Source organism: Miniopterus natalensis, chromosome 9 (genome assembly GCF_054644295.1).
Source record: "Miniopterus natalensis isolate mMinNat1 chromosome 9, mMinNat1.hap1, whole genome shotgun sequence".
In the NCBI taxonomy this organism is placed as follows: domain Eukaryota; kingdom Metazoa; phylum Chordata; class Mammalia; order Chiroptera; family Miniopteridae; genus Miniopterus; species Miniopterus natalensis.
Genome location: NC_142089.1, coordinates 76109818 through 76129647, shown reverse-complemented (window position 1 = coordinate 76129647; position 19830 = coordinate 76109818). Strand labels below are relative to the sequence as shown.

The window sequence follows — 19830 nt, the reverse complement described above, 5'->3', positions numbered from 1 at the left end:
CCTCTGGGTAGGCAGATTGGAGTGCCACTCTATATTCCTGAGTCCCCGACTTTGCTGGGTGATTGGGGTGGGAACTAAAAGTAAGGTGGAAATTCCCGTCCTCCCCGTGCTTTACCAGCATCTTCACCACTCAAAAGTGTGACCTGAGTTTCTTTGGAATCATTTGCTGACTAACAGGGAGCACCAACCTGTTGCAACCGCCGCTGACTTTATCTGCTCTGCTGCCCCCGGTGAGCCATAGAATCCTTAGGTCTAAATTCAACTTTCAAACTGAACTAAGCTAGTCTTGTGTTTGTCCCTTCCCCTCCCTTTTTCCTTTTGTCCTTAGAAAATGGATTTCTCCCTTCTGTACGCCATTATCCGTTTAGGACATGTCACCCGGCCAGGTTTTTGCTTGTGTATTATTTGTAAGACATCAATAACGATACAAAGGAGCAACAAACATATAGAAAGATTTACTTTTCTCCCTCATTTATTTTGCAAGAAGCTATTTAGTAAACATCCTTATGATTTATGTGTTTGTTAAAAGTGGTATTTGAAAGATTTCTTTAAAAGAGTTTATAAATAATACTGATGAAACCTTTTAAAAATGAAGATTGCTTAAATTAAAATCTTATAAATTTTATTTGTTTTTTACTTTTTTATTTTTTAATCCTCACTTGAGTATATTTTTTCCATTGCTTTTCAGAGAGAGTGGAAGTAGGAGGGAGAGAGACAGAGACCGAGACAGACAGAAACACGGATGTCGATCGGCTGCCGCTCGGCGCCGGGACTGGGTGGAGCCCGCAGCTGAGGCTCGCGCCCCTGGCGGGAATCAAACCGGGGCCTTTTAGCTCGCGGCCGACGCTCTAACCAGCGAGCAAACCGGCTAGGGTTTATAAATAAATTTTAATGTGATTTAATACTATGTTTAATATGTAGGCGACCATTTTTCTTTTGCTTTTTTGTATTGATTTGTTGGAGTTCTTTGTAACGGATGCTGACTTTTTTATAGCTTGTATGTTCTATGGCTTGCAAATATCTTCTCATCTGTGGTATATCTACTTTCTTTTCTTTTTTTTTTTTTTTGAATTAGCCATATCCATAGAGCGTGCTAGTGAGCAACAATTCGTGTGGTCTTTAGCTGGGTCCACAGCCAGTGTATCTAGCTTCACCAGCGTACGTGTACGCGGGTCACGCGGGCCACGCAGGTCACGCAGGTCACGCAGCCCGCGCAACTCACGTAGCCGCGCACCGACGTAGATCTCGTCCCCAGTCTCGCGGTCATACACTGCCTTGGTAGCGATCTCGACACCAAGTACTTCCGCGATCTCGGTGACTTTGCACTTTCTGCTTCGGCTCCATTTTGGCTTCTCAGCTACAGATCCTGTACTGGTGACTTCTGTCTTCATTCTTATTTAAAAATTTTAAAATCTCTAATTTAAAATTTTTTAAGTTCACCCTTGAACAATAAGGGGTTTTTAACTTTGCAGGTTCACTTTATTTCCCCCCCCCCCGATAAATATAATAGGGCCTTCGGATTCCTGGGTTTTGCATCTGTGGGTTCATCCAGCCGGGTATGGAAGAGTAGTTTTGCATTTCCCAACTGGGGATCGAAACTACTGCTTTCAGTCCAGTACTGTTTTCGACTCCTTGTTGGTTGAATCCATGGGTACGAATGTCTGACTGTGTAGTTAAGTTTTGTGGATTTTCGGGGGGGGGGGGGGGCTCCCCTAACTTAAGAATTGTTCAAGGGTCAACTGTGGTTACATATTTCATCTGCCATATTGACCAGATTTTACGTTTTAATGCAGTCAAATTTATCTTCCTCATTTTGTTTCTTGTTTAGGGAATCTTTTCCACTCCAAGATCATTGTCTTTAAAAATCTAAAAGTTTTGCTTCTTACATTGTGAACTTTAATCTACTACAGTTTGTTTTTTAAAAACTTGCCCTATCAAATATCTTTATCTGGAAGTTTTCTTAGTTTTTTTGGTGGTGTATTCTCCCAATAGCACATTGGAATAAGCTTGTTTTACACTAGAAACCATGGCACTGGAGATACAGCAGTGCACCTAAGAGATAAAAGGTGCTCATTTTCTAGTGGTGGCAGCAGGCACATTAGGATATAGCTAGTAGTAGGATGAGGTTTGTGTTATTTTTTAATGTAAATTGTCGGAGAAAGCCTGATAAGGTGACATTTGGAACTTGAAAGCAAAGGAATGCCTCCTGAGGTTGGCTCTTGGCGAGTTTGAGCAGAAGCAAGGAGGCCAGTGTGTCAGGACGTGGAGGAAGAGAATGGCAGAGAATAATATCAGTAGGGTCCGTGGCCATGTAGGCCCTTTGTATATGTTCTAAATACTTTGAATTTTATTTTTAGTAAGATAGGAAGCCATTGGGTAAATAATGTAATTAGATTAATTTTTTTAATTTTAAAGTTATACTGAATGTTACTTGGAAAATAAATGGTAGAGGGACCAGGAAGGAAATGGGGAAACTGGGAGGCTGGCAAAAGATGATGGTAGTTTGAAACCTGGATGGCAGTGTTGATAGAGGTAGTGAGTAGTGATTGCATTTACAGTATATATTAAAGGTAGAGCTGAGCAGAATTTACTCATGGATTGGATATTGGATGTGAGGGAATAAAGAACCCAGGGTTTTTAGGGTTGCGTAACTGGAAAAATTGATTTGCCGTTTATTTAGCCAGGTGTTACTGCTTAGAAGGCAGCTTTGGTTTTATTATGGGGACGTCTGGTGGGTGGATAAATAGGGGTTGGATTATAGGCACGTTAAGCTTGAGATGACTTTTAGACATCTTGGTGGAGGTGTTGAGCAGCAACAGGCTATATGTTTAGAATTTAGGTATATGCTTAGGCCAGAGATAATTTGGGGAGATATCAGTGTAATAACGCGGTTTTTAAAGCCATGAGAAAATTGTATCCTCTGGGAGTAAGTTTTAGGGAGAGAAATAATGTAAAGATTGAATCTTAGGAGCACTTTTAGAGCTTGGGGGAGATAAAGACACAGTCAAGGAGACTGAGAAGAGTTGTGAACAGGAAAGTATGACAAACAAGATGGTGCCCTGGAAGCCAGGTGAAGAAATTTTCAAGGAGGAGGAATGATCCACTCTGTTCTGGGCTGTTGCTGAGGACTGAGGACTAAGAATTGATTTCAATTTGGCAGTACAAAGGCCACTTGGCAACAGCTGTTTTGGTGGAGTTCTGGGGACTAGTGCCTGGTACAGGCTCATGAGAGAGTGGGAAAAGAACTGGAGGTGATAATTATAGGCAACTGTCAAGACCGGTGCTGTGAAATGGGAACCAAGAGGGTGAGGTAGGCTCCAGAGTTTGCTTTAAGGTAGGAGAAATTACTGTATGTTATGTGATGATGGGAAAGAACTATTAGAAGGGGAAATTAATGAATCAGGAGAGGGAGGAAGGGCAGTAGCTGGAATGATTTACTCAAGTTAAGTTGACAAGAGGGAATTGGATCTAAGGTCTCTCCCTCTCCCACCTTTAGGTTCTTCAGTAATGTCTTGTTATGAACTTTGGAAGTTTTTTGCAACCTGTCTTAGATTTATTTCTAGACACTATAGTTTTTGGTTGCTCTTGTTAATGGAATCTCTAAAGTTATATTTTCTAATCGGTTAACACAACTTTGTTGAACTACTTATTTGAAAATTTGTAGATTCTCTCTTTTAAAAAAATATATATATGTCTATTGATTTGGGAGAGAGATGGAAACATCAGTGATGAGAGAGAGTCATTGATTGGCTGCCTCCTGCAAGTTGAGCCCGTAACCTGGGCATGTGCCCTGACCGGGAATCGAACCTCGATCTCCTGGATCCTAGGCTGATGCTTAGCCGCTGAGCCGTGCCCAGCCCGGCTGTAGATTCTTTTAGTTTATATGTAGACAATCATATCTTGTGCAAATAGGGATAATTATATATTTTTTCTCCAACTCATACCTGTTATTTCTTTTCCTTTTATTACATTGGCTGGGAACATCCAGTAAAATGTTGAATATTAGTTATAATAACTATTTCTAATTCTAAAAGTTCCATAAAATCTTACTATTAAGTAAAAGTTAGAGATATTTGCTATATACCTTAAAAAATGTGTGTAAAGTTCTCTTTTACTTCTGGCTTGTGAGGAGTTTAAATCGTGAGACATTCAGTTGTACTGAATGTGTTACCTGCTTTTCTTTTAATTTTTAAATTTATATTTTCTGATGTTGAGCCCTCCTTGCATTTCTGGGATAAATTGAGCTTAGTCACAGTGTAATTTATGTATATTCTTCAGTTCTTCTCGTGATCAGTGTTATAATAGTCATTTGAAGGAGAACTAACTAACAGTATTTATTCCTAGTCTTAATTTGCCAAATTTTTGGATTTTCTTTTTTTTTTGAAGATTTTGTTTTACTTGCCTATTTAATCATCTGAACCTCTGTTGCCTCTTAAGCTAAGAGAGGAGCTATTTGCTTATCCATTAAAAAGTTAGTTCTTGCTGATTTACTAGTGCTTTCTATTTTTTAAGTCAGCAGTGGCCTAAAGTTTTTTATATTAGAATATTCTTAGGATATTTAAAAATCTATACTGGATCTATGATTATGTACCTTTAATATATCTCATGCTTTATGTACCTATTTTCCTGCAGATATTTTATGCTTTATGTACCTATTTTCCTGCAGATATTTTCTCTTATTTGATACTTTTAAAGAATCCATTTTTTAATATTTGATTCTATTGTATCTTTGTCTTCTACTTTCGTATTGCTGGCTCTTTAGTTCCTCTGCCTTCTTTAGGTTATCTAGTTCTTTTCCTAGCTTACTGAGTTGAACACTTAGCTTATTTTGTTCTTTAATGACGGCTGTAAAATTGCCCTGTAAGTACAGCTTTACCCACATCTTACATGTTAATTTTTTCAATCTTAAGAAGCTTTAGATTTTTCTTTTTGTGTATTTAAAACACATTTACTTGTTTTTTATTAGGATATATATATTCATATGTTTTAAAAGCAAAAAGCATTAAAAATTACGGCCACAAGGATTTTGTTTGTTTTTGAATACTTAAATTTAAATATTTTTAAGATGAAAATCTTTTCTTCACTATTTATTTTGTAATTAAATTGCATCATGGTCAGAGAATGGTTTTTGTGAATTCTTGACATTCATGGAGATTTCCTTTTGCAATCTTGTAAAATATTTTATTTTGGGATTAGAGTTCAATTTGTTCAGTTCAGGATTCTGATGTATGTGTATATATCAAACCTTAGGTATTTATCACATATGCTATGCCCTTCAGTATGTAGTACCCCTCTATTACTGATTTTTATTTCCTTAAAATTTGTTCTTATGTACATACGGCAATACTAACTTGTTTTGGGTAGTATTTGCTAGTCATATCTTTTTTCTCTAAATTTAAAAAAGTCTTTGGTTTTGTTTAGAAGTGTCTCTTGCAAGCAGCTATAGCAAAATTTAAAAATGTTAATGTGATGTTTTTTATAAACTTAATATATTTGTTATGATTTTAGACTTGCTAATGTTTGTTGTTTATCGTCCTTCTTTGCTTATTTTTTCCTTTTCAGCTGTCTATTGGTTTGAGAGGTTTTCCTTTGTGGATTGGCTGTTTATTCTTTGCTAGTCTGAAGATACAGATTCTTTGACTTTGTGGTTGCCATTAATTTCTTTAAATTCTGCTGAACTGTTACTGTGAATAATCAAATTATTCAGTAATTCTCTTTTGAAATATGACATGGGTGTCAGCATTCTTTACCTTCTGGATATACCTTCTCCCCCATTTTATCTTCAGTGAGAATTTTAAAATTCTTTTCAATGCCCCAAAAAGGGGGATATATATTTAATAGTTAACTGAGTTATATTAATTTTCCTTGAGGACATTAGCAAGGACATAGCTCCTGGTTAATTGTTCATTGAAATCTCCAACCTTACTGCCACTAGATTAAGATTGTTGTCTATTATTCGTTTATTTTTTTAAATAAGCCAACAATTAAAAAAAACACACAACACAGGTTGTTGCCCTGGCTGGTGTGGCTCAGTTAGTTGGAGCGTTGTCCCATACACCAGAAGGTTGCGGGTTCAATTTCCGGTCAGGGCACATAACCAGGTTGGGTTGTGGGTTTGGTCTCAAGTTGGGGCACGTAGGGAAGGCCAACACATCAGTGTTTCTCTCTCTCCCTCTCTAAAATCAATTAGCATATCCTCAGGTGAGGATTTAAAAAAAAGCATACAGTTCAGTGGTTTTTGATATATTTACAAAGTTGTACAAGTATTACCACTATCTAATTTTAGAACATTTTGTCACCTCAGAAAGAAACTCCTTACCCATTAGCTATCAATCCCCATCCCTCCTCCTGCACCCCTGACAACCACAAATCTGTCTGTCTCTATGAATTAGCCTATACTAGGTATTTCATATATATGAGATCATATAGTATGTGGTCTTCTGTGTCTGATTTCTTTTATAATATGGTAATAACTTAGCATAATGTTTTCAGTGATCATCCCTGTTTTTAGAGATATCAGTATGTCATTTATCATTTCTTTTTATGGCTGAATACTACATTTTGTGGCTTTACCACATTTTGATTATTCATTCATAAGTTGATGGATATTTGAGTTATTTCTGCAGAAGTTTTTTTTTTTGTGGACATATACTTTCAATTCTCTTGAGTATATATCTAGGAATAGACTGTATTACATCTTTTAGTTTATTAGTAAGGATTTGGGATAGTAAATTCTTGGCATTTGTATGTCTAAAGACAATCTTACTAGATATGTAATGGCTTTAGCTGAGTATAACTTTTATTGGTTGACAAATTTTATTAGCTTTGTAGCTGATGAAAAATCTCCCCTTCTTTATAGGTAATCTGAGTTTCTGGTAGTTTTATTTCTTACTCCTGATAGTTCTGTGATTTTTATTACAGTAGGTCTGAGAGGAGATATGATATACTTTTGGTCTGAGTATGAATGATATGAGGATATTTGGTCCTTAGCATATGTTAATGCCTTGAGGAATTGTTGCTTCTATGTTTATAAGATATATGGGTCTGTAATTTTCTCTCCTTGTTTCATGGTCTCATCAAAGGAGTTAGGAAGCATTCTTTCTACCTATTTTCTGAAATTGGTTGTGTTAATTTCTGAAATTGGTTTTGATTCTTCCATGAATATTTACTAAAGTTTTATCATTGAAACCATCTGGTACTGATTGTGTGTATGGGGGGGGGAGTTAAGAGTGATTATGAACTCATTATTTTTGCTATAAAGATATTCAGGCTTTATATTTCTTCTAGAACTCTGGTGGTGTGTCTTTAAAGGAATTTACTTTACCTAAAGTATTGAATTTAACGGCAGATTATTATTATTCATCTTCCACTTTTGGTTTAATTTCTTTTAGTTTAATAAGGGGAAGTTTAGGTCACTGGTTTAAGACTTTTCTTGTTTTCTAATGTAAATATTTAATGCTATAAATTTTCTTTCAAGCCCTGCTTTAGTGTATCCTGAGAAGTTTGATACACTAAACTTCTAATTTTAATATAGTTCAAAATATTTTCTATTTACCTTGTGGCTTTTTTTTTTAATCTGTAGGTTGTTTAATTTTCAGGTATATGAAGTTTTACTAGATGTTTTAGTTTCGATTTTTTAAAAAATTCCATTGTAGTCAGAGAACACTTTCTGTAAGATTTTAGGTTTTTTGACTCTGTTTAGACTTTGATGGTCCAATATATGCTCTATGTTGGTGAATGTTTATGTGCACTTAAAAAGGTTATACAATTTTTTAGATGGGCAGTGTTTCACAAGGAATGGCTTAATTAAGGTTGATATTGTTAATTAAATCTTATATCTTTACTCTTTTTTCACCCAGTTTTATCAGTTACTGAGAGAGATGCTAGAATCTCCAACTATGAAAGTGCATTTGTCTATTTCTGCCTTCTGTTCTTCCTTCATATATTTTGATGATGTCATTAGATGCAACTATACAGGGTATCCCAAAGAAATGTATATACACACTTTAACAGCTTGATTGCTGTTTCTTTCTTTTCAGCCAGACTAAGCTCTGAACAAAGGAAATTCATCCTAAAATGATACTAGAAGTTTGAAAACACAGTTGTAGTACAAACTGCCTTTATAATTATTCAAAGTGTGTATACATTTTGGGGGGCACACTTTAACAGCTGATAACTCACTTAATTTTCATTCCTTGTCAGGTTTAACTGATTTGAAATAATGGGTGAAGCCAGACTAAGCTTTGAACAAATAAAATTTATCCACTAGACTTTTTTATGGAAATACATAAAAGATAAGGTTTATGGTACAAAACTGGCAACAGTTGACAAATTGAGGGCGCACAAATACTGAAGAAAATGATTCCTGATGCTTGTGATTCCATTGCTTTGCGTTATCAGCAGTGCCTAGACCAGAACGGTCATCAGTTTGAAAACAGTTGTTGACGGAAAAATTACTCATTTCTGTATATTCTTTTAAATTTTGGAAATAAACTGTATGTTAATAAACACTGACTTTATGATCATTCAAAGTGTGTATACATTTTTTGGGACACCTTATATATGCATATATAACTTATTCTGTTGAATTTTAAAAATTATCATGAAATGTCCCATTTTGTCTGTAGTAATGCTCCTTGAAGTCTACTTTGTTTTATATTAATATATCCTTCCCAGCCTTGGTATATATCTATTTAGCCTTTTAGTTTGTTTCTGGCTTTCTTTTTAAAGTGCTTCCTTTGAAACTAGGATATAGTTGGTTCTTGCTTTGGGGGGAAAAAAATCCAGTTTGACCAATTCATGAAGCACATTGAGCTTTTGGGGATTTAAAAAAAATTAAATTTACTGGGGTTACATTGCTTAAAAACGTAAATATCAGGTATACAACTTTAGAATATGGTATTTATATATATATTATGCTGTGTGCTCATTATCAGAAGACTAGTTTCCTCTTGTTACCTTGTATTTGACCCCCTTGACCCTTTTCATTTTACTCCCACCTCCTTCCCCTCTGGTAACCACCTTTATGTTGTATTTATGAGTTCGATGTTTTGTTTGTTGCTTTTTATTTTATATCCCACATATGAGTGAAATTATATGGCTCTTGTCTTTTTCTATCTGACTTATTTCACTTAATACTGTCTAGATCCTTCCATGTTGTCACAGATGACAATATTACACCTTTTTTGTGGCTGAGTAGTGTTCCATTGTATATATGTATCACATCTTTATCCAGTCATCCATCAAAGGACACTTAAATTTTTCCACATGTTGGTATTGTGAATAATGCTGCAGTGACCATAGAGTTACAGATATCTTTATGAATAAGTGTTTTTAAAGTTTTCAGATACTGTGAATACCAAGAAGAGGGATTGCTCGGCCATAAGGTTTTCTATTCTTAAGTTTTTGAGGAACTTCCATACTGTTTTCCATAGTAGCTGCACCAGTTTACTTTCCTACCAGTAGTGCTTGAAGGTTTCCTTTCTCCACATCCTCTCGATTTATTTCATGTCTTATTGATAATAGCCATTCTAACAGGTGGGAGGTGGTATCTCATTATTTTGATTTGTATTTCCATTAAAGCTAGTGTTGAACATTTTTTCATGTATTTGTTGGCCATCTGTATGTGTTCCTTCGAAAGTGTCTATTGAGGTTCTCTGCCCATTTATTAAGTGGATTGTTATTTTTTTGTTGTGTTAGTTCTGAGGTGTTTGCAAATATCTTCTAATCAGTTGGTTGCCTTTTTGTTTTGTTGATGGTTTCTTTTGCTGTGCACAAGCTTTTTATTTTGATATAGTTCCATTTATTGATTTTTGCTTTTCCCTTGTCTTTGGGGTCAAGTTAACAAAAAAACTCTCTTGAGACCAAGGTTCATGTTTTTAGTGCCTGTGTTTTGTTTTGTGTATTTTATTGCGTCAGGTCTTATATTAAAATCTTTAATTTTTTTGAGCTAATTTTTGTGTGTAGTGTCAAATAAAAGTCTAGTTTCATTCTTTTGCCTGTGGCTTTCCAGCTTTCCCAACACTATTGAAGAAGCTTTTTTCCCTCTGTTGTATGTTTTTGGCTCCTCCTCGAAAATTAGTTGCTCATATTTATGTGGGTTTATTTGGGCTCTCAATTCTGTTCCATTGGTCTGTGTGTCTGTTTTTCTGCCAGTACCATACTGTTTTGATTATTGTAGCTTTGTAGTATAGTTTGAAGTCAGGGAGTGTGATGCCTCTGACTTTGTTCTTTTTTCTCTCAGGATAACTTTGGTTGGCTATTTGGGGGTCCTATGTGCTTCCATACAAATGAGGATTTTTTTGTTCTTTTTCTGTGAAAAATGTTAGGGTTTTGATGGGAGATTTCATTGTATCTGTATATTGCTTTAGGTTATATGGTCGTTTTAATAGTGTTAATTCTTCCAATCCATGAACATGAACTACCTTTTTTGTGTGTGTGTCATCTTCAATTTCTTTTAACAATGTTTTGAAGTTTTTAATGTACAGGTCCTTCAGTTTCTTAAAGTTTATTCCTAGATATTTTTCTCTTTTTGTTGCAGTTGTAAATGGGATTTTCTTAATTTCTTTTTCTTATATTTCATTGTATATAGATAGGAATACAAGGGAGTTTTGCATATTGATTTTATATACTGCGACTTTATTGTGCTTGTTTATTGTTTCTAATAGTCTTTTGGTGGCGCCATTAGGGTTTTCTAGATACAGACTTGTCATCTGCAAATAGTGACAGTTTTACTTCCTTTTTTTTTCAGTTTGGATGTCTTTATTGCTTTTTCTTGCCTAATTGCTCTGGCTACGACTTCCAGTACTATGTTTAATAACAATGGCGAGAGTGGTAATCTTTGTCTTGTTCCTGATCTTAGAGGCAAAGCTTTCAGTTTTTCATTGTTGATTATATTAGCCAAGGGTTTGTCATATTTGGCCTTTATTATGTTGAGGCAATTTCCTTCTATATCTATTATTATTGAGTGTTTTCATCATAAATAGATGCTTTATCTTGTCAAATGTTTTTTTCTGCATCTATTGACACTATCAGGTGACTTTTATTAATGTGGCATATCACATTGATTGATTTTCATATGTTGAACCATCCTGTGTCCCTGGAATGAACCTCACTTGATCATGATATATTTAATATATTGTATGTGATTTGCTACTATTTTGTTCAGGACTTTTGCATCTGTGTTCATCAGAGATACTGGCTTGTAATTTTCTTTTTTTTGAGTTGCCTTTGCCTGGTTTTGGTATCTGGGTAATGTTAACCTGGTAAAATGTGTTAAATCTTCTTGAGTGTTTGCTATTTTTCATCAATGAAGCCATCTGGTCCTGGACATTTGTTTTTTGGGGGAAGTTTTTTATTATTGTTGCAATTTCCTTACTAGTGATAAGTCTGTTTAGGTTATTCAGTTGTTCAAGGTTCAGTCTGTGAAGGTTGTATATTTCTAAGAATTTGTCCATTTCTTTTAGGTTATTGAATTGGTGGTCTGTAACTTTTTATAGTTTTCTCATGTAATCCTTTGTATGTCTATGGTATCTGTTGTAAATTTTCCTCTTTCATTTTAAATTTTGCTTGAGTCCTTTTTTTTTCCTTCCCTATAGTGAGTTTATAAATACCAGTTGTGTCCTTTTTTTCTAATGTGTCATTTAAGGTCGATATTTCCTTGTTGACTTTGTATTTGGATGATCTATCCATTGCTGTCAGTGGGGCATTCAGGTTTCCCTACTATAATTATTTGGGGTTTTTTTTGTTTTTTTTAAAATATATCTTTATTGGTTTCAGAGAGAGGAAAGAAGAGGGAGAGAGAGAGAAACATCAATGATGAGAGAGTCATTGATCGAGCCCGCAACCCGGGCATGTGCCCTGACCAGGAATCAAACCCTGATCGCCTGGATCCTAGGTCGACACTCAACCGCTGAGCCACGCCTGGCCGGGCCCCTACTATAATTGTATTTTAGTCATTTTCTCCCTTTAGATTGGTTGGTGATTGCTTTATATATTTTGGTGTTACCAGGCAGGGTGCACGTTTATTGATAAGTGTTATGCTTGTTGATGAACTGTCCCCTTAATCATTATAAAATGGCTATGTTTGTCTCTGGTTACCTTTTTTTATCTTGAAACCTATTTTGTCTGATACAAGTCTTGCTATACCAGCTTTTCTCTGGATGCCATTTGCTTGAAGTATAATCTTATACCCCTTTACTTTGAGCCTATGTTTGTCTTTGTAGCTGAGATGGGTCTCCTGAAGACAATATTTAGTTGGGTTTTATTTATTTATTTATTTGTTTATTCTTTATTTATTTAATATGTCTTTATTGCTTTCAGAGAGAGGGAGAGGGAAAGAGAAATATCAATGATATGAGAGCCATTGATTGGCTGCCTCCTGCACGCCCCCTATTGGGGATCAAGCCCGTAGCCTGGGCATGTGCCCTGACCAGGAATCAAACCGCAGTCTGCTGGATCATGGGTCAACACTCAACCCAGAGCCACTCCAGCCAGGCAGTTGGGTTTTATTTTTTAATCTTTTGATTGGTGAGTTCAATCCATTTACATTTTGGGTGATTACTGATATATGAGGACTTACTACAGCCATTTTATTTTTTGTTTTATCTCCATTGTTTCTTTTCCATTGTGATATTGTCTGCTATTTTTGGTGGTTTTCTACAATGTTTTTCTCAGGTAGTTTTTGTTGTTGTGTTACCTCTGGATTTTCTTTTGTTTTGTGATTACCATTAGGTTTATGTAAAAAAAAAAAAAAAAAAAAAGCTTTATACATACAATAGTCCTTTTTCTTGATTGCCTGTTGTCTTCATTCACCTGTGCAAATTCAGTCCATTTTCTCCTCTTTTATGTTTTGTTGTCACAAATTATCCCTTTTTATGCTGTTGTCATTTCCAAATTGCAAGTTTTAGTCTTTATAAAATACTTTTTCCCCTTTAACCTTTGTAATTAGTGTTATAACTAATTGTTTAATACCACATTCTGAAATACAGTTGCAGTTTCCTGCTTCTGTCATCTTAAAGTTTTGTGTACTTTTTTCATTTTATTTCAAGTAGAAGAGCTCCTTTCAATATTTCTTGTAATTCAGGTCTTGTGGTAAATTCCCACAGCTTTTGTCTGTCTGTGAATGCTTTTATTTCTCCTTTGTATCTAAATGATAACTTTGCTGGATATATTATTCTTGGACAGTGGTTTTTTTCTTTCAGTATTTTGAATATTTCATTCCAGTGTCTCCTGGCTTGTAAGATTTCTCCTGAATTATCGGATGATAATCTAATGGCATTTCCTTTGTAGATTACTGTCTTTTTCCCCCTGGCTGCCTTGAGAATTCTTACTTTTGGCATTAACTTTTGACAGTTTTAATATAGTGTGTCTTGGAAAATGTTTTTTTGCATTGAGATAATTGGGTGGTCCGTTCAATTCTTGAATACAAGAGTCCAACTCTTTCCATAGGTTTAAGAAGTTCTCATTGATTATTTGTTTGAATATGCTCTCCCCATCTCCCTCTCTTCTTCCGGTATATCTAGTATTCTTCGGTTGCTCTTTCTAATGGAGTCAGATAGTTCTTTCTTTTTTTTTTAAACTCTTAGTTCTCTCTCTTCCACTTAAGTCATTTCTAAATTTCCACCTGCCAGTTTGCTGATTCTCTTTTCCATCTGGTCAGCTGTTTCAGATGCTTTCTAATGCACTCTTCATCTCATTTATTGAGTTCTTCAACTCCAGAATTTGTTTGGTTCTTTTGTGTGGTTTCAATCTCTTTGGTAAAGTACTCCTTTTGTTCGTTGATTTTTATTCCTGAGCTTATTGAACTGCCTTTCTTAGTTTTCTTGTATCTTACTGAGTTTTTTTTGAATCTCATAGAGTTTTTAAAAATAACTGCAATCTTGAAATCTCTGTCATTTAAACCGCAGTCTTTGAGTTTCATTTCTGGAGACTTTTAATTTTCTTTCTCAGTTACCTTGGTTATTCGTGGTACTTGATGGATTGTTTCTCTTTCTGGACATTTGAGGTAGTGAACTCTTCTTTTTAAAGAACTGTTCTGCTCTTATTTCATCAGGTTGATAGGTAGTCTTTCTTTTGTTCTCCAGGAGGTGGTGCAATAGCACAAGTTTTTGTTTCTCTTACCTGCACTACTGGCACCTCTGGGATCTTGGTGTGGTGGTGTTGCCTTGGTCATGGAAAGTGTCTTTTATTCCCTGAGGTGTAGTGGGTATCCCCTTTGTGTCCAGGTTTTCTTGGTCTCGGTCACCACCTTCATGGTAGGATGTGGTGAGTGATGGAGCTCTACACCTGCAAGTTCTTGGTGCTACCTCCTCGTAGCCAGAGCCTGCCAGCTGTGCTGTGCTATCCAGGGCATCTCTACTACCCCTACAGGGTTCTCCATCTACTGGTTCTGCTGTGATGGGTGGATGAGGGGTAGGTGAGGGTAGGGTAGTACATGAATCTGCGGCATTGACCCTTGCTAGTATTGGCAGCCAGTAGGCCATGGCTGCCACACCATTGTGTTGAGTTTCTGTCTATTCACTAGGATTATCTACAGTGGGTGCCAGCTACTTAGACTGAAATGTTGCTTCTGTCCCTCCTACGGTCTAGTCTGCTGTGTGAGGGCTGCATCCTGAATCCGTTACTGCTATCATGTCAGTTGGGGCCAGGACAGGTGCTGGACTTGGTCTCCATCTCTCTCGTGTCTTGTCCCATATTCCCTGCTCATTCCAATATGCCTACCTTCAGATGTTTCTATGTGTGGATCTCTCAGATGTGTTTGTGTGTTTAGCAGGCGATCCTTTGTTGAATTAGTTTCCTGACTTGTAATTTTAAGAGGAGAAACAAAGGAGTCTTCTCACTTTGATGTTTACATCTTGGGGGATTTTTTATATGTTAGGTTTTCAGAGTTTGTTTTTCCACTTGATGTTTAGTCCATTTACATTTAAAGTAATTATTGATATGGTTGCATTTAGATCTGTCATTTTATGTTTTCTTTTAGAAAGAGATTTTTGTTTGCCTTCATTTATCTTCTTGGTTTTTATGTTAGTCAAAAAACTTTAATTTCATTTTTCTGATTTTTTTTCACTATATTTCTTTGTTTTTGGGGTGGTGGTGGTGGTGGTGGTAGTGGTCACTCTTTAGGAATTCCAAGGTTCATTTTAGCTTTATCACAGTCTACTTAGCATTCAGTTACCTTGGGTAAAACACAATTTTTTCAATAGTATATTTCCATTTCCCCTTCTTATCCTTAGTATTATTGTCATATGTATTATGTCTGTATACTTTGTTCAGTAGTATATTTCCATTTCCCCCCTTAATCTCAGTATTGCCATGTGTTACATCTCAATACTTTGTAAACCTTTCAATGGTGTTGTTTTAAGTGGTCATTATTTATAGAAACTAAGACAAGAGTTTATATATTACAAATAACCACATAATTACCATTTTAAATTCCTTTCTGCACATCCAGTTTGCCAGTTAGTATAATTTCCATTTGGACTAGAAAACTTTCTTTAGCATTTCTTGTATTACATATCTGCTAGTGATAAATTATTTTTTATTGAAAATGTTCTTACTTCACCTTTATTTTTAAGGACAGTTTTGCTGGATACTAGAATTTTTGGTTGACAAGATTTCTCCCCATCTTCAGTAGTATGTGGTCCCAGTGTCTTTCCATAGTTTCTATGAGAAATCAGTGTATTTTCTTATAATTGTTTTTGTGTATATAACGTGTCATTTTTCTTTGGCTGCTTTTAAGATTTTTTAAACTTTGGCTTACAGTAGTATGACTAAGATGCGTCTTAGTAGTTTTATTTGTGTTTATTCTGCGTGAAGTACATTGAGCTTTGGGGGTATTTTTTCAGATGTTGGGTTTTAGAAATTTTTTCTCTTTTGGTTTTCCAATTAGTATGTTGCTTTCTTTCAAACATGTGTTTGTATTCTACTCATTTTCTTGTCCCTTTTTCTTTTTTTTCTTTAGTTTTTCTTTATTCAAGTTCATTATAGATGGAAAAGAAGGCATCAATTGATGGGTTAGCCAGTCTAGAGAGTTTATTTTAGTAAATGTTTTATTCCTTTGTTTCTCTGTCGACATTGTCTTATCTGTTTACTTCATTGATACCATATTTTCCTTCAATTCCTTAGGCATATTTTTCAAATTTTTTGAAATATTTATGGTAGCTCTTTTAAAGTCTTTTACATTGACCATTCTTATGATATGACTCAACTCTGAGCTGACTCAGAGTCAGTTTCTATTGACTGTCTTTTTACCTGCATATAGGTAACACTTTACTGTTGTTTTGCTTGTGTAGTTGAAAATTGAACTTGTTGTAGTGACTGAACTCTTGTGTTCTTCTGAGGATTATTGGGTTTTTATTGTAACAAGCAGTTAAATTGCTTTGAGTCAAACTATAAACTTTGCTTTCCCTGTGATAGGTAACTGCTTATATCTCTATTCTGTTTTATATATCATTCCACTGATTTTTCTTTATTCTGGCACTCTGTGGGTCTTCCCTGTGTCTCTAAGATTTGAAAGTTGGCTAAACATCTTGGTAGAAATGGACATACTCTGTGGTTTTCGTTCTTAGGATTTTCCTGGGTTATAGCTACTCTACCACTTTTGGACTCTACTGACATTCCAAGCTTTCTGCGACCCTAGCTGGACACAGTTGGAAAAGAACATCAAATTCACAGATTTGGCTTCATGTTACTCTTTCAAAAGATTTCTTCCATGTCCCTGACTGCCTTTTGCCATGCTGCTTGTGGTTTCTGCTAAGCCAGGGATTTCAGCATTTTATGCCCTGAATTTGTCACTCTTAACAGTTCTTGTACTGTCAGAAAGCTCTTACTTTCTAGGTGCTTCCCCAACTCTGAACTCCGATACCTGGCACTTTTAGCTGGCTTTTCCTGCCACCAATTTTTGAGCCATAGCTTTGAGAGCTAGACACTACACTCAAGCCAAGAAGCCACATATTCACAATTTACCCCCCTTAGAGTTGTGGTTTTTGAGATTTAATCCTTTCCCTGGCTTTTGTAAACAGTCCTTAGGTTTTGTTTTGTTTTTAAATTCAGTTTTCATGTTGACTGTGGGTGTTCATGTGACTTCTTCACTCTTCTTGCCATTATAGATAATTGACTTTGTTTTGAAATACAGGGTACAGTTCCTCTGTTTCATGAGCATGTCTTTCTGTTGTGCTTTCATTGCTTGTAGAGTTACTCCATTTATCATTCTCTTTTCTGTTGTAATATATTTGTATGAAATCCAACTTCCATCCTTTTTCTATTTATTTTTATTTGAAATTAGTGTTTCTGCACTTTCGGGAGGGGATGGGTCAGGAGAGGTTTTCTAAAGTCACAACTTCAGATCTTCCTCTTCTGTCATATTTGAAAATATGTCCTGGTACTTTCCGAGATCTGATTCTAACCTGCCATACTTACCCTTCCACTTTCATTTGGACCTCCTGTTTCCATTCCTCCTACTGTCCCTATCTGCTCAATTTTGTATTCTGTTCCCAGTAGTTTTCCTTAGTAGAAAGCAGCTTTAGATGGTTGGTTTTTATTCCTGCAACTGAGGTACGTGCCCTTGACTGGAATCGAACCTGGGACCATTCAGTCCCCAGGCTGATGTTCTAACCACTGAGACAAACCGGCTAGGGCTATCTGTAAATTCTTCATTTTAGTTAGTGTATCCTTCATTTCTGACTGATCCATTTTTACATTGTCGATGTTCTCACTAAGTTCCTTGAAGTTCTCAGTAACTTCCTTGAACATCCTTATAACCATTGTTTTGAACTCTGTATCTGGTGGTTTGCTTGCTTCCATTTAATTTAGTTCTTTTGTGTGGAGATTTCTTCTGTTCTTTCATTTGCGACATGTTTCTTTGTCTCCGCATTTTGGCTGTTTCCTTGTGTTTGTTTCTATGCATTAAGTAGATCAGCTATGACTCCCAGAGTTGGTAGAATCACCTTTGTTTTAGGTCTCCTGTAGAGCCCAGTCGCTCACCCTCCCCAGTCATCTGAGCTGGGCATTCCAGGTGCGCCCCCGTAAGAGCTTGTGCACTGTCCTATTGTAGTTGAGCCTTTATTGATGCTGGTGTCACTGGGAGGGATTGGCTACGGCTATAGTGGAGGAGCTGCTGTGCAGATGACGACTCTGTGGAGCAGGACTTGCTTTTGGGGGTCTTTGGTCCTCATGGGGTCTGCTCCTTGAGTGTGTCACTCATGTGTAGGCGGTAGGGTTGTAATCCTGCATGGTCTGAAGCTGACCATTGGGTGCACTGGCTCTGGGGCCTCCCAGGAGGTACAAAGTCAACCACTGCTTGTGCCCTGCCTGGAGCTGCCCAGCATGAACAACAGAGCTGTCTGCAGATGGCTGCTACTTATGTTGGGCTTGGAGGCGCCCAAGAGAGGCCAGTCTTTTAAACAAGGAGGGCTGCCGCTAGTGTTGGGCCACTGCTAGTGCTGGGCCTTGGCCACTTATTGAAAGGTATGGGACACACTGACGCCAGCTGCTGCTTACTTGAGAGACTTCAGGAAATTCTGCATAATGTAAGAGAGGCCAATTGTGTGGAAAAGCACTGGAAGTGGCTTGGATGAGCTAGTCTCAGTGGCTTCTTTAATTTTCTAGTTGTAGGACTTCCATTCAGCCAGATTTTAGGCAGTTCCTGAATGGTGGTTCTGTAGTTTAGTTGGAATTTTGATGTGGTTGTGGGAGGAGGCAAGTACCGCGTTTAGCTACACTGCTATCTTGACCAGAATCCCCTCATCTTTACAGTCTTCAAGATATCCTTTCTTGCTTGCTTGTGACTCATTTTAAAAAGTATTTAAAAGTATCTTGACCTAGCTTTCTGTGTGTATATTTACTGTACTTGAAGTACTTGTTAAGGTATTTTGCCTAGCATATTGGTAAAAATTAAAATTTCATTATTTCTGTTGAAATTTCTTTCTTTTATGGCTTGTCTTATTACATATGCTCCCTGCTCTTAACCTTTTTGATTTTTGAAATACCTTTGTTTTCTGTGCATGTCCTACAAGTTTGCCATCTTTTCCTTAAGAAACCAATGCATGATCCATATTTTTTTTGAGGCTTGTGTTTTTAGGCACTTGGAGACTAAACCAGTATAGATAAAAGGGAGAGAAAAATTGTAACACTCATGTTATTAGGCTCAGGAAAACACAGGTCACTCCCCATATTTCATAGGTTTATGGAATATTACAGTGAGGAAGGTCCTTGGAAATAATCTTACCTAATTCACCTAATTCCAGTTTTTTACATACAAGAATACTGGAACTGAGGCTCAGAGAAGCTAATTTTTGAATTACGACAGAGTGCTAGACCAAGAGCTTAACTCATGTTCTTTACTTCACTGCAAAGCAGGGGTTTGTCACCTTTTAGGGCTTAAGAAAAGTGTTAGTAAAGTAGTGAAGTAGGATTACAATTCAGATCTCAAAACGAGATCTTTGCCACCCCTATTGTGCTACACTCCAGTCAGTGGTCGGAGAGTCAGAGAAAACCCAGTTCTGATCCCTAATACCTTGTCCTTTTCTACCAGTAGGAAATGATGGCTCATACTGTTTGACTTACTCAGATTACTAGTAAAATTAAAATGTTTACTCCCATGATTAATCTTAGCAAGACCTACTCATCACTCTATAAACAACAAAACAGCCCTCCCTCTGATCTTTTTTCTGGCCCTGTTTCTCAGACTTGGCTAACATGAAAGTGGCTGTGAAAAGGCAAAAAAATTATTATGCTCCTTAGATACACATTCTCTCTATCCCATACCAGTTGTAGAAATTCCTAGTTTTTAGAGAAAATGGTTTTCAGTGGCAAATTAATCTTTAAGAAGAA

At 36.4% G+C, this 19830-nt stretch overlaps 1 protein-coding gene across 2 annotated transcripts in view; it reads left to right on the top strand.

Moving 5' to 3' along the window:
• The window catches only part of CDYL (chromodomain Y like), a 153799-nt gene that overhangs the window by 10738 nt on the left and 123231 nt on the right, over positions 1-19830 (top strand). The window lies entirely within an intron of this gene.